Raw genomic sequence first — 8,423 nt, 5'->3', positions numbered from 1 at the left:
CACCGACCTCTGCCTTGTGAATTGTGATGATCTCACGCTCAACTGCGATTGGCCACTTCATCTTTCGTCTCTGGTGGGCGGTGGGCCTGGAGGGTTAAGGTGAAGAAACCGGATGGCATGGCAGCAAAGTTGAGGTCTTCAGATCTCGAAAGTTGAAACCGCGCGCGTCCTGCACAGTAGGAGTAGCAGCTGGAGAATAGAGAGCCGCCGTGGCTGGCGGCCCTACGACGGCAGCATCAAGACATCATCAGCCGTCCAAATCTGGCAATTCCCTACATCACGACCGACGACGCCAGCCGACCACCGCGGGGGCGCTACGCACGGGATGACCTCACCACCTCTCACCGCACGCACCACAGAGCTGGGTCCAGTCCAGGACGACGACCGGCACGTAACCTTTTGGCTTTTACAGCTGCGTCTGGGTATCCAAACTATCCATCCATGGACGATGGCGATGACGCCCGCCCGCGGTGGGAGGAGCAAGTTCACTGTACGAAGCAGCCTGGCCCCCCGGTCGTGATACCGCAAAGAAGCTGCACGGAGTCATAAACAGTTGATACCGGGTTCGTATGCGCTCGGCACCAAGCTTTGAAAATCAACGAGATTATAAAAACAACACACAAATCACGCACTCCATGCTCACACCACACGCACACAAGCGTGCACGTCTATACACACACAAAGAAGGGAATGGAAGGCTTTCTAGCGTCCAATGCTCAGAAAACGCACAGTACCACCGGTCGCGTCCGCATACATATACCCTATATTTTTCTAGAAAAATTCCAGAGACACCAGAGTTTTGATCCCTGAACCACAGACCCATCCCAACAAATATCTAATACCGACTGCATGCACCACCTCTAAGAACATCTGCAGCAGAAGGAGAAAACTTTAACTCAAAAAACTAGTTATTGGGGGAGATATAAAACATGTTTTGAGATTTTGAAGATCTTCTTTTCAGTAGAACGAGAAAATCCAATCCCGAATGAGAAAAATAATGGATTGGGAGAGGAGAAGTATCCCCTTTATTTGAGGGGTGGGAGGCTATGATTTGAAGGCACTGAGAATTTTTTTATTGGGGTTGGATTTAGGAACTGCTGGAGCTACAAGATCTCCAAAATAATAGTTTTTTCTTGTTCAAATTAGAAAAGGAGACTTATGGTGATGCTCTAACTCTAATCCTGTGTCAATTATCTCTCCTTGGCTCCTTGCCTTCACAAACGGCAGGCAGTATTGCAGGTAGCATTTTCACCACCTGAGTACGTACCTAACATCCTTGGATAAAGTTGCATGTACTCCTAGATAGCATGTTCTTTTGTTTCTCTACGATAATTTTTTACCTAGAACATCGATTTTTAAAACGGTTTCCACAACTAAATTGCTAGCATTTTTTAATATAAATTCATGTCATTTTACACACAGTGGTGGTTCCTATGCTCGACGAGACGACGACATGTATTTACGATCGGACACACTGGTTTCTTTTTTGCAGTGTGTACTTATGACTGGACATTATGGTTTCGAATTCCAAATTTTAGAGAAAATAAGAATTATCCTAATATTTTATACCAACATTTATGGGGTTTTCCGTTTTATACTCGAAAAACGCTTCATACGCGAAGGATGAGTGCCCGGCCCAACCGGCAAGCAGCAGCAGTCTGGCGACATCTGTTGGGCCAGGAAGCAGGCCAGCGGCCCAGCTTTCTCCTCCGCCTCGGTCACCGGCACCGCTGCTGCTGCTTCCCGTGCGCCCGTGCCCACCGCCGTCTCCTCTCCCCGCCCCCCCGCTGCTCCTCCCTCCATCCATCACCAGCCGGCAGCCGCTGCCTCTTCTCCTCAACCGTGTCCGCTCTCCTCCACCGCGCAAATCGGATTGGGCCGCCACCAGCTCTCCTCTACCTTCATCTCTCCCCACCGTTCTATGCGCCTGGGATCCCAGCCTCCACGGGCGCCAGGGCCACCGTGACCGCCACCTTCTCAACCACGCCTTCGACTTCGAGTGCACCGCCGCGCCCTGCGACTGCTCCGCCAGGAACCGTTCCTGTGCCTGCTCCTCTCGCTCGGCGCTCAAAACCGACGCCGGCGTGGTCAGCCTCGAGTTATCCAGCGGCAGCTCGCCTGTCGCCCGGGAAGTCCAAGACAGAAGCGCACTGAACGTTCGCGGCGGCGACGGAGTGGAATGTCACAATGTGGATTGCAGTCATCTCCGGGCACATCGCTCAGCGATGTCACAATGTGGATTGCAGTCATCTCCGGGCGCATCGCTCAGCGAAGTGCCATCAGCTCCATCATGAAAACCAATTTCAGGTATCAGACACATTTTTCTCCTACTTTGTTTTGTTTCGTTCATGTGTGGTGAAGCTTATGTGTCAAACTACCAGTCTAAGTGCGAACTGGCCATGGCAATGAACGATTTTTGTGATGCGTTTACTTCTAGGCTGTCATGAACTTAAGGTGTTTGCTAAAATGTCATAGTAAATATACATAAGTTAAAACAACAAATTGGCATTTCTACATGATTTCTCTGCCCAAATTCATAGGGTATGTAACCCTCTTCCAAGTTTATGGTGTCTTCCACATACAGTTCACATCTTGGTGCCATCAAGCACTGAGTACCTTTTTCTTTAACTTGTATATTATGGATCATATAAACATTGAGGTTAGTTGTATTAGTATTTAAAAGATAAATCTTTCCCCAAAATTTTTAAAAGGTCCTGCTAATTATCATTCGCCTTATCATCTTAGTTGACACTATGTAATAAATTGAATTTTACCTCGAAACAAAACTTTAGCCTCTAAATTCCTTATTATGGATACATGACAATACCATGATCCGCTGCTTTAGTTTGTAAAATAGTTCAGTAAAACTATTCACCTCCCTACCTGCGTCTATGTGACATCAGATATTCTCCCATTACTATCTTTGAATTCTGTATTCACATTTAAGCACTTCATTATGGTTGTGGATATTGTATCATCTAGCTGTCATATGTTCCTAGTTTTAACTTATATTACTGACGCTTTGTTAGGCTTAAGCTTAGGCGTATTTAGCTTCTTTTCACATGTTTACCACCTAGTAGAGTAAGTTAAATATTTCTATTCAACTAAGTATGGTTATTGTTCTCAAAGATCATGAGAATAATAGTTAAAGGTAAAATTCCTTATTACAATTTTTACTGAAGCTTTTATCGATATACTTGATTTCACTTCTCTTCTATCGCTACAAGTTTAGTTCTTTTTTGCTACTAATAAAGTTGGCTGTTGTCATTAAATGCACATGCACATGCACATTCTCTTTTCTAAGATGGCAAAATTAAGCGTACCTCATCTCATGACATCTCCATGAATAAAGATGGCAATGGGTAGTTGGGTACCCGAAACCCGAGTACCCGATGGGTTTTACGTGATAATGAGGTGGGTATGGGAAGATTTCTTCACCCGTGGGTACGTTAGTGGGCAAAATTCTCTACCCAGCGGGTAGAGCGGGTTCGGGTGTGGGTTCATACTACCCATGCCCATATACCCGTGGGTAATTTATACCCGCTATATAAGTTGGTCTTATCAATTCAGCCCAAGATAGCTCAAAGAAAGTTGCGGCCTGGCCCAACTAAGAAGCATATATACACTCAAAGTTGATTTGAAACCCTACCTCAATCTATTCCTCTCCCCCTCTGTCTTCCTGTTGTTGGCCGCCGTAGCGCCGCGCCTGAGCGCCTCCGCCTGTTGGCCGCAGCCACACCATACGCGCACCACGCCTTCACCTAGTTGGAGTTTGCGAGTCGTCACTTGCTTGCCTCCTGCCGCCTCCAGTATCCAGTCTGACTCGCGAAGCGACGTTGTCCTGTGACTACTCGAACTGGATTCTGGAGGGCTAGAACAAGGCTGAGTGCCTGAGCCAGCGACTGCTCTTTTGTTGTTTGCGTTGCCTTCCAGTTCATGCTAGTCCTTTCTAGTATTCGCATGGCGTTGTACAACAAAGATGCTATAAATAGCACATGCTATCTGATTGGAGTATTTATCCTTGAAAAGAATTTTGATGGCGCATAAATTTATTTATTTCTTGGTTTGGATGTTGGCGGTTGAATTGAACACTTTGCTTCCATTGAATTTGACACACACTAGTAACAAAACATTTTGGTTTATCCTATTGGATTGTTTTGGTTTGATGTCTGAGCTCGGGTGTGCTATCGGGTGTGGGTTACCCGCCGGGTATGATTACCCGCGCGGGTACGGGTATGGGCAAAGTTTGGTACCCGCATGCGGGTACGGGTGCTGGAGCGGGTAAACTTTTCCTTACCGGGTGCGGGTATGGGATAGCAATACCCATTGGGTATGTACCCGTTGCCATCTTTATCCATGAACAGCTTCACCACTGTTGCAAGCCACCAGCATGGGGAGGGTACACGAAGACATAGTTTGAGACTTATATAAAAGGGTGATTGTACAACCTCAACTTAATATTAAAATTAACAAACTTTAACACGAGTATAAATAAAATTCTGGTATTGGAAACTCTTAAAACATGCATATATATATATATATTTGCATGTTTTTCACGAACACGCAGGAGATCTGTGTATCATTATATTAAGAAGAAGAAATGGTTTGTAAATTGTAATCCGTACACCAAAACAGGCAAAAAACACTCGAACCAGAAAATACAAGCTCGACACTAAACTCAAAACATTAAAAATGACCTCAGCCAAACATCAATTGTCACTTGGCGCAACCGCGCCAGGGCAAAGAGATGAGAGACCTCTTGTGCCCTAGCCAAACACCAAAGGTGTAGCTCCTCCCTGATGAAAACCAGCACCTCATTCAAACTTGGCAAAATTTTCATAAAAAATACAACGATTGCATTGATTTCAGATTGCCCGTGCTCCTAAAATGATGATGGAATTTAGCTTTTTAAACAGGAACACTCAAAATTAAACATCATGTTTTACTTTATATACCCACCATCTTTAAATAAATTTTTTTGGATAAAATCTGATGTGCAGAAAATCAAGTGCGAAGAATGAAGAAATGCTAGAGTGAAATGTAGCAATTCCCCTCAAGAATCGAATCCAACCTCATCCACTTCTAAGCGCATATATACTTTTAGGATCCACTAATCCCTCGCCTGTCGCTGGCATCCTCAATATCTATCAATGGCCTAGTGAGAAGATTGTAGTTGCAAAATTTTGAATGGAGAAAGGATGAATAGGTTGTATCATAACCATGGCTATAGTCTGAAAGGGGGTATGTGAATGCTTGAAAGCAAACAATTATCAGCCTGTTCGGCTGGTGCTGATACCATAGTTTTTACGGCGGCGTGGCGAGGCGCGGCGACCCACCACCTTCACACCTTTACAGCGTCTATGGCGCGTGGCGTGGCGACGCCATACACACATCGGCGTGGTGAATACATACATTATAGTCTAGGATATTAGAAAATTATATTGACAAATGGTAATGCAAATGTAGCTTAAAAGGTATAGTCTACAATATTAGCAAATCAAAATAGCAATGTAAATGTAGCACAAAAGACATAGAACTCTCTCATCTCTCAAACTTCCAAATCTCTCATCTCTCAAAAGTCGTCCCATGCATCCTAACTCAACCGCCTCGGTAAATCAGGCCCAGCCCACTACCATCACCAATATATAAACGAAATCAGAAACCCTAGAGACTCCACCCTCTCTCCTCTCCTCACTCCACTCTCCAGAGCGACGGCGCTCAAGCGCGACTCCCTCTCCTCCGAGCGACTGCGCCCGAGCACGACTCCCTCTCCCCCTCTCCCCGAGCGACTCCCCCTCTCCCCCAGCGACGGCGCACAGGACCGCGCCCCTCGCCCTCCCCCGCACCCTCCCTCTCTCCCACCTGACCGCGCCCCTCCGACCGGAGCCAGCTCCCTCTTCTCCCTCTCCGACCGGTGGCATCGGCGTGTGTGGAGGCCGGATCCGGCGGCGGCGAGGCCTGATCTGGCTCAGCTGCCTCTTCTCCCTCCCCGAGCAGCGCGGATCCGTGGTGCACAGGGGCGGCCACGGCGGCGCAGCGCAAGAACCCTCCACCGACGGCGGGCTCGCGGTGTCCTTCCACGGCGACGGCTAGCTGGTCGCGAGCACGGGGGCGGGCGGAGGGCGACCGTCCCGGCGGCCGACGGCGGCGGCGGCTCGGAGGGCTGCTTGCGGTTGCGTCTCGGGCTCGGTCTCGGAGGGCTCCTATCGGCTACTCGGCCTATACAGGTACCCTCACGGCCTCACCCTCACCCTCACCGTCTATTGTGCCCGCCACAGCGCACAAAGGCGCCACAGGACGCCAAATCGGCGCCACGGGGACGCCACGGCGCTATGGCGGACGCCATACACGCCAGAGCCGTGGCGTCGCCGTGGCGAGAGCCAGAAAACGCCATGGCGATATGGCGACGATATGGCGTCGGTATAGCGATGCCTTAACAACTATGGCTGATACGATCGTATACGATCGTGGATTATTATTGCTGGCTGGTTTGGTGTGAGAGAAAAATACTGTTCTGACTGGAAATTTACGATCGTTTACAACCAAGCGAACAGGCTGTATGTGGCTGCAAATCTTGCAATCGAATATAATAACATATATGGAACCCACGGCATATAACCAATGTTGTTTTGTCCCAAATAATTGAAACCTAGCCAAGATTGATCCATGTATTAATAAACATGCACCAAAATGAATGGAGATATTTTACAAGCTTCCTAAAAGTAAATCATGGAGTTTATGTTTGGCTTTGTATCCAGGTTAAAGGGGAAATCCCGTAATTACCACTTTTACCGAAGCCTCTCTTTTGCTATACTTGATTTACCTTCTCTGCTGTTGGCTTCATTTTTCTTTTCTTTTCTTTTGCTACTAAAGAAGACTGTTGTCATTAAATGCTCTGCTTTCTTTTTCGGAAATGGCAAAGTTAAGTGCCCTTCACTCATGACATCTTCATGAGCAGCTTTGCTTATATGTTGCAAGCTACCAACATAGAGGGTACACGATGACCTGGTATTGGAAGAAACACATGCATATTTTTCATGGTTTACTTTTTATGGTTTTTACTGTTTACTTCATATAAACACCGTTTTTAAACAAAAATTTAGGACAATATCTGATGCATAAAAAAATCAGGTTGGAGGAGAAAAAAAATGCTAGAACGAAATACAACAATCCCCTTCAAGAATCGAATAAAAGATCGACCACTTCTAAGTGCATATATACTTCCAGGAGCCACTCGTCCACGCCTGTCGCTCGCATCCTCAAGATTGACGAATGGTCAAGTGAGAAGATTGTAGGCACAAAAATATTGAATAGAGATAGGATGAAGAGATTGTATCATAACCATGGCTCTATAGTCTGAACGGGGTTTACACAAATGCATGCAAGCACCCAATTCTGTGGTTGCAAATCTTGCAATGGAACATAATGATATTTATGGAACCCACGGGCTGTGGCCAAAGTTGAATTTGTCCTATTGGAATTGCAAAGTAGATGAACCAATCCATTCATGTACTAACACACATGTGCCAAAATGAATGGGGACATACTATATGCACCCTGAAAGTAAATGACGGAAGTTAGTTTTTTTGTAATCAGGTTAAACTGAAAATTCCTTATTTATATTTTTTGTCAAAGCCTCTCTTGCTATGCTTGATTCGCTTCTTTGCTGTTGGCTTCAGTGTTTTTATCTTTACTTTATATCTATATTTATATGTTTTGTACTTTATATATCCATCAATTTTAAATAACAATGTGGGATCAAATATGATGCAGCCAAAATCAAGTGAGGAAGAGGAAGAAATGCTAGAACAAAATATGGCAATCCCATTCAAGAATGGAATCCAAGATCAATCACCTCCAGGACAGCCACTCTCATCCTTGCCCGTAACTCACATCTTCAAGAACATCCAATGGCAAGACTGCAGGCGCTAAAATATTGAGTGGTGAAAAGACGGAGAGATTGTATCATAACCATCTGGGGACGATTTTAGAAAATTGAGCCTATTGATATCATTGTAGTATATAAGAGTCTTGCTAGAGAATCATATATAGGATGGTCTCTTGGGGGAAAAAAATTCGATGCTTACAATTCAATGAATTGGTCCAGAGTCATTGTTGTTGTCTATTAAAATGTGGCTCCGCCCAATGATATAGCAATGCATATATGCAAGCACCCAATTCCCTTATTGCCAAACTTGCAAAATGGAATAGAATAAGCTGGTGATCTGGTCCGCATGATAGCATCGCTCGTCACGAGCTAGAGGGGCTATCAGAGAGTTGGTACATGCGTGTCGCTCTTGTCCGTGCGCCTTCAGTGAACTGCGAATAGGATGCGCCGCCCATACAGCCATACTAGTCGCAGACCTTGTTTGTCAGAGTTCCAACAACTCCAAAATTCGTAGCTATAGAGTTGTGGGATACAC

The 8,423-nt window shown here is 45.8% G+C and overlaps 1 long non-coding RNA gene across 1 annotated transcript; it reads left to right on the top strand.

The window, feature by feature from the left end:
• Positions 1 to 1,686: 1,686 nt before the first annotated feature.
• LOC136471360 (uncharacterized) lies at positions 1,687 to 8,111 on the top strand. Its single transcript, XR_010762005.1, has 2 exons — positions 1,687 to 2,307; positions 7,774 to 8,111. It is a non-coding gene; the product is annotated as an uncharacterized lncRNA (long non-coding RNA).
• Positions 8,112 to 8,423: the final 312 nt, after the last annotated feature.

The sequence above is a fragment of the Miscanthus floridulus genome, chromosome 8, assembly GCF_019320115.1.
Source record: "Miscanthus floridulus cultivar M001 chromosome 8, ASM1932011v1, whole genome shotgun sequence".
Taxonomy (NCBI): Eukaryota; Viridiplantae; Streptophyta; class Magnoliopsida; order Poales; family Poaceae; genus Miscanthus; species Miscanthus floridulus.
This window is presented reverse-complemented; position numbering and strand designations above follow the sequence as displayed.